We start from the raw sequence: 6,077 nt of genomic DNA, 5'->3' as shown, positions 1-6,077 counted from the left end.
GCCTTAAACTCCGCTGCACTGGAACTAATCTCCAAGCTTCCTTTTCAGATGTTTATTAATGAATCCCGTCATATGTCATTGGCAAGGACATAAACCGCCATTTTCTCGGCAAAGTCAACGCAAGATGAAAGTTTCTCGCGGTAGCTTCAAGGGAGGTTAACCTTTTGCCATTTTGCCGTCTGCACAACTTTACACTTGTCTTGTATTATCACCAGGTATGAGTACAAATTGTTCAGAACTGCTTCTTCCTAGTTTAATTTCCACCCGGTAATGAGATCATGCACCCGTGCTGTCATTTCTTCACTCCGGTGGCATCAATTCCAATCAAACTTCAGCACATTTGAATTTGTACACTCTTGGAGACAGGGGGGACTTAACGACTTCACTGCAAAGAGAAACCAATTCCAAACAAATTAAATAATCATTCTCTAATTTAACATTGACCTTACGGCCCACGGTTTTCTCTCAAAGCATCGCTTCCTATGTTCATATCTTGGAGGAGTCATCCAACCTCTTATTCGCCATGGCCAGCAAGGGATCACTTCACAGCGGTACGGAGAGTAGGACCATAACTCTTTCAATGCATGGGCGTTGCGGTGCAGTGTTGTATGAAGATGTACTTCCACATCTGAACTTTATCCTTTTTAAGAGCCACATGAGCTGAATACTGACGGTGGAATATTTAACGATTTCAGTACTAGCGTTGATCTGGTGTGCACTATTGTCCAAATTGTTCCCTCTATGCTGCTTTCACCAGCTTCCATAAAAAATAACAAGCCATCGGGTGCACTGTGTACAGTACAGGAGACTCCATTGGTTACTGCTGCCGACAACTCTTTTATGTGTTGTGCATCATGTTGTGTCCCTCTTACTATTCACTGCCAATTGATTTAGCAAAGGTTTATTTTTAAATTTAAAAGAAAGTTTATTGCCGTGAACCTTCGCACGGTGCACTCCATTTTCCACCTACTCCCACTTGCCATCAATTTCCATTCAATTTTGCTGGTGCAGCGAGACTAAGATCGCTTAAAACTGAACTTCAAGAGTTCCAAAATTGATTCCTTTTGACCACTTTAACATTCAAAGTAACCTCTGCAAATAACAAAACAATGAGAAGTCAGATGATTGAACTCAGTGGGTTGTTCGAGCTTAGACTTCTGCTGAGAAACAGTGAGGAGAAAGAAATCGTTATGGTCGAGGGACGTTCAGAACATCCTGTCATGTCTGACCTCATGGTCTTTATTTTCCCATTGCTGTCTTCTTAGTATTTCAAGGATTGCCAAAAACTCTCCGACTTTAGTTACCAAGTCAAGCACACACTCCCATAAAGAATAAAATGGCTGAGCCACAGCAATACTATGCAATAGGGAATCAAATTGCTTTTACTTACATGAAATGTTGGAAGTTGTACGTTGAAGCAGAGAGTGGAGTAAATGCACCTGAGTAATGGTGGTCCTTCCCCCCAGCTGCGTCTGCTCCATCTATCTCAGTCTGCCGGTAGATCCCGCTGTGCCTGCTTCCCATCTCCTAAGCTGCGAGATAATGAATTAACATCTACCCACAAAGAGTTAAGTTCTTAATCAAAAGAGTACTTCCTCATTCACTTCTACGAAAGTATTTTTTTTTCAGGCCTTAAGTTTAACTGGGGTAACTTTTCTTTCACTTAAGGGTAATAAAGGTAGTGCTGTCTTGCCTCTGCCTGTCTTTTCCCTTTCCAGTGTTGTCATTGGACAGAAGTTGGTCCAAACTCGCTTGCATCTGTCATAATCGCTGTCTGTCCTGTCACTCCGTCAGCTGGTCTATTTTCCAATCTGTTCTTCAGTCCATCTTAACTGTCGGTTTACGACTCCATCGCCCGTCAGTCTTTCCTTCTCCATCTTGTTCATTTGACATTTTCATCACGCAGTTTGGCACCGTAATCCAATTCATATTATTCTATGATCAACTTAGATATCATTCTCAATCTGTTCTCATGTGTTGCGGCGTTCTATCTACCTCTATAAAGGGATGTGGCCAGGATTTTAGAAATGCTGTGGTCCTCTTTGCATTTTATTACTCAACACGCTGTGGTTGGGGAATATAAATTGCCCGTAGGTGTCTGAATGCAAGTGTGAATGGTTGTATGTCTCTGTGTTAGCCCTGCAATTGGCTGGCGACCAATCCAGGATGTACCCTGTCTCTCGCCTGGGATGGACTCCAGCCCCCCCCACGACCCTGTGTGCAGGATAAGAGATGTGAAGATGGATGGATGGACTCCCGTACTGGTCATTTGAACATACTCTACCTTGTTAATTGGATCAAACCATGCATGACCATACATTCATCAAACAAATGTGGTATAGGTATAGGGCGTAGACTGTATAGTAAAAGTGAATGGGTGTTCAAGGTGTAAGACGAAAACACAGACTCTACTTAAAAGCTTTAATTTGACATTTTGATGTCGATGTCTTGATTTTTCTGAACAGAATTTGATTGGCAGAGGAGTGATGTTGTGATACGTACACCTTGCAGCTCTGTTACAGCGATCCGCAGAGGGTATACCCTCCGCGATAGTCTTTCTGGCTCTAAATGGTGCCATACTGTCTGACGTAGTTTTGCAACCAGAGAGATTTCTGCCGTATGGCTACTAGAATGCAAATTTAACAGATTTTCCTTCTCAGGCTTGGAGTTTCACATTGTTTTAGCTTATCTAGCGCATCACTCTAGTTCACTCCGACTCTCATTAGCGTTGTTTCAGCAACATCAGCTGGCCAGACGTTTTCAGCAACACTCTATTTCTCCTTTTCTAGCGATCCTTGTCCTTTAGTGCATTGGCTTCTCTTTTTTCATTTCGCTGTAGTGACGGTGCTGGTTTGACAAATCGAAACAAGAAAAATCTACCTGGTCAGATGCCTCCCTTGAATATGAAGGTTTTAAGGACAATCTAAGGAGATTGAGAGGAGCAGTAACTTACGATCGGGGTAAGTTCTTCAGGTGTTCTAGGCGTGCACACACCTGCCATGATTACCTGACAATAATAGAAATACCACAGAAATGTTTTTGCAATAACTCTCCAGAAACTGATAGTTTACCTGAGGTGGTCAATAATATCCTCGCAATGGGTGTGAGGTTCTTTATGATCTTTTTTTCAGTATAGGAGACAATATTCCTCCTGGGAATTACACGTCTGTGGTAATCAATACTGGCTTCACTATGACCAGATTGTACTGACGGCATGCAGCAGTGTTTTCTTTCTGCCTCTTCTCACTTGTGGGAAGACCCCCTCCCCCCCCGCGCTGTAAAGGACGGGACTGAGAGGGTGAGAGGCAGAAATGGCAATTTCTTCCAACAACATCTGACATATAAACAGGTTTGTTTTTCGCTCATACGCCTCATAAGTGCTGCACCGGACTGCCAGTAAACACAGATACTTAAAGTTGCTCATTTTATAAACCCTCCCTTTGCTTCTGGCACACCGTAGACTTAAAAGTTAGCACACAAATGAGGGGGTGGGGGCATCAAGGGGATATTAATGGTGGACGGGACTCAGACAGAGTCAATTGGGCTTTTAATAGAGCAGGCTTCTCTTCCTCTGTATGGATAAATAATACAGGAGTCAGCAAATCTGGATCTAATAGATGATATTGACCTTTTGGGGAGAAGAGGGGAGGGGGGGGGGCACGAGGGGGTGTAAAACCGAGAGCTGAGCTGGGGAAGTGTCAATAGAAGCAGAGCGCTCAGACAAAGCGTCTTAATCCGAGTGTGACGAAGCGGTGATCAATCACTGGGATGACGATGTGGTATACGGAGCCCGAGAGGCCCTGACCTAGGATGGGCCCCCAGGGACCCCCTGTGACGCTTTCCTCCGCTCTCTTCTCTCCCTCTCCTGCACTCTCTCGTCGGCGGTATTGTGTCTTCCTTTCCTCCTCCATCTCTCTGCATCGCTTCGCCCTCTGTTCCATTTTGATTACTCTCTGCCGCCTCACACTTTCCTCCCTCCCTTCCGTTCTCCCTATATTTCTGTTGGTACCCACCATCTGTCATCCGTTGTTTCTTTTGTCACCCCCCCCCACCTTCCAATCCCACTCATTTTCACTCCCTCAATCCAATTCAAGGAGCTTTTTATTGGCGTCATAAGATGAATTTTACTGTCTTGCTGACTCTCCTTCGGGAACGGTTCTTTTTTATTCTTCTTCCTAATTCCATCTACTTTTTTTTTTTCTTCAAATGCTGCTCCGCAATACTGCAGCGCCTCACAAATAAGCCGGCCCGAGAGTCATGGTCGGAGTCCAGCGCACTTCATCACTTCACATGGGTATTGAAGTCGAGGCCGCGCGTTCTTTATTACGCTGCTTACGAACAGGCAGGGTGAAGCTGGATGCCACTCATATCAGACAGTTTTTGTGCGTGTGTTTTTTTACAAGCGTGGTGGAGGGCATGAGTGTTGGGGAAAAGCCAGCCTAATAAAATGACTTCAGATAACAGCCTTGTATTTCCAGAAGGCCTTCAAAACGGACTTTTATGTGTATAGTGACACCAAGAGGACATGTCGTGCAACCGATCGGAACACCACTACAGTGTGCAGCCAGGAACCACTGTCCTCTTCTGTGAAAGGAAAAATAGATCCAAAGCACAGATTCAAAACACGATTTGTGAAACACGTGTCCAACGACGAAGCTGCATTGACGGTGTATTTAGACAGTGAATTGAAGTGGTGAATTGAAGTTGTTTTTTTCTGTATGCAGGGTTTAAAGAAACGGATCCATCTGCTTCTCTGCTGCGGATGAACTCAGTGTATATATATGTGTATATATATATATATATATATATATATATATAAATATATATATATATATATATATATATAATGAGAGAGAGAGAGAGAGAGTTTGTATATAATTCATATTTAAAGAGTCCCGCTGTACTGTACCTGAGCTGGTATCACGCTCTCCGGACACACACACACACACATATATATGTATATATATATATATATATATATATATATATATATATATATATATATATATACTGTACCTGAGCTGGTATCACGCTCTCCGGACACATATGTGTGTGTGTGTGTCCGGAGAGCGTGATACCAGCTCAGGTACAGTATATATATATATATATATATATATATATATATATATATATATATATATATATATATATATATATATATATATATATATACACACACACATATATATATATATATATATATATATATACACACACACATATATATATATATATATATATATACACACACACATATATATATATATATACAATGAGAGAGAGAGAGAGTTTGTATATAATTCATATTTAAAGAGTCCCGCTGTACTGTACATGAGTACTGTACCTGAGCTGGTATTACGCTCAGTATTATAAGTACGGTTTGTACTTTTCCAAAGAGGAGTCAGCACTCTGTCCGAGGAGACTCTCCGTATCCAGGAAGTGACGGTGGGGACTTAATAGGGTCGAAACAAGCTGAGGGAGGTCGTCCCGTCTCTACAAAAGAAGTTGGAAGAGAAGAGGACCTCCGCCGTTTGAGAAAGAGACCGACAGAACCACACGGGAAGTTAAAAGGTTGTGACTTCAAATTAAAAGCACTCAAAGTGGGTTGTGAGAAAACAGATGTTGGAGTTATGTGGGTTATCAGCAGATGCATATTTACATTTATATATATTTTTTGTGATGTAACTGATGCATGGTGATTGGCTCAAGCCTGAGGGCTCTTGGGTACACAACAATACAATAACCGCCCCATGCATTCCCATTGAATTCCTGTGGAATTCTTGGGAGATGTTTCATTGGTTTACCACCGTAGGTCAGCTCTGCTCTCTGGTAATTTGTTCAAACTTGCTCATTCGTAAATATGCAGCACACTCAAGACCGTTAACTCTGCTGTTCGGATCCTTAAGCAGTCAGCTCCTAATCACGATCACGTTTTCAATGAATCAGAATCAACCAGATGTTAGACAGTATCAACAATACTAGACCTTATTGTGCACCACAAGTTGTGGGGCCTTAATGAAACTCTCTGCTTTGAAGCCATCACAATGCTTGATATTCCTTAAAAGATGGAAGATGGT

This window comes from Gasterosteus aculeatus, chromosome X, assembly GCF_964276395.1.
Source record: "Gasterosteus aculeatus chromosome X, fGasAcu3.hap1.1, whole genome shotgun sequence".
In the NCBI taxonomy this organism is placed as follows: Eukaryota; Metazoa; Chordata; class Actinopteri; order Perciformes; family Gasterosteidae; genus Gasterosteus; species Gasterosteus aculeatus.
The sequence above is the reverse complement of the archived record's forward strand: the minus strand, read 5'-3'. Positions refer to the sequence as shown.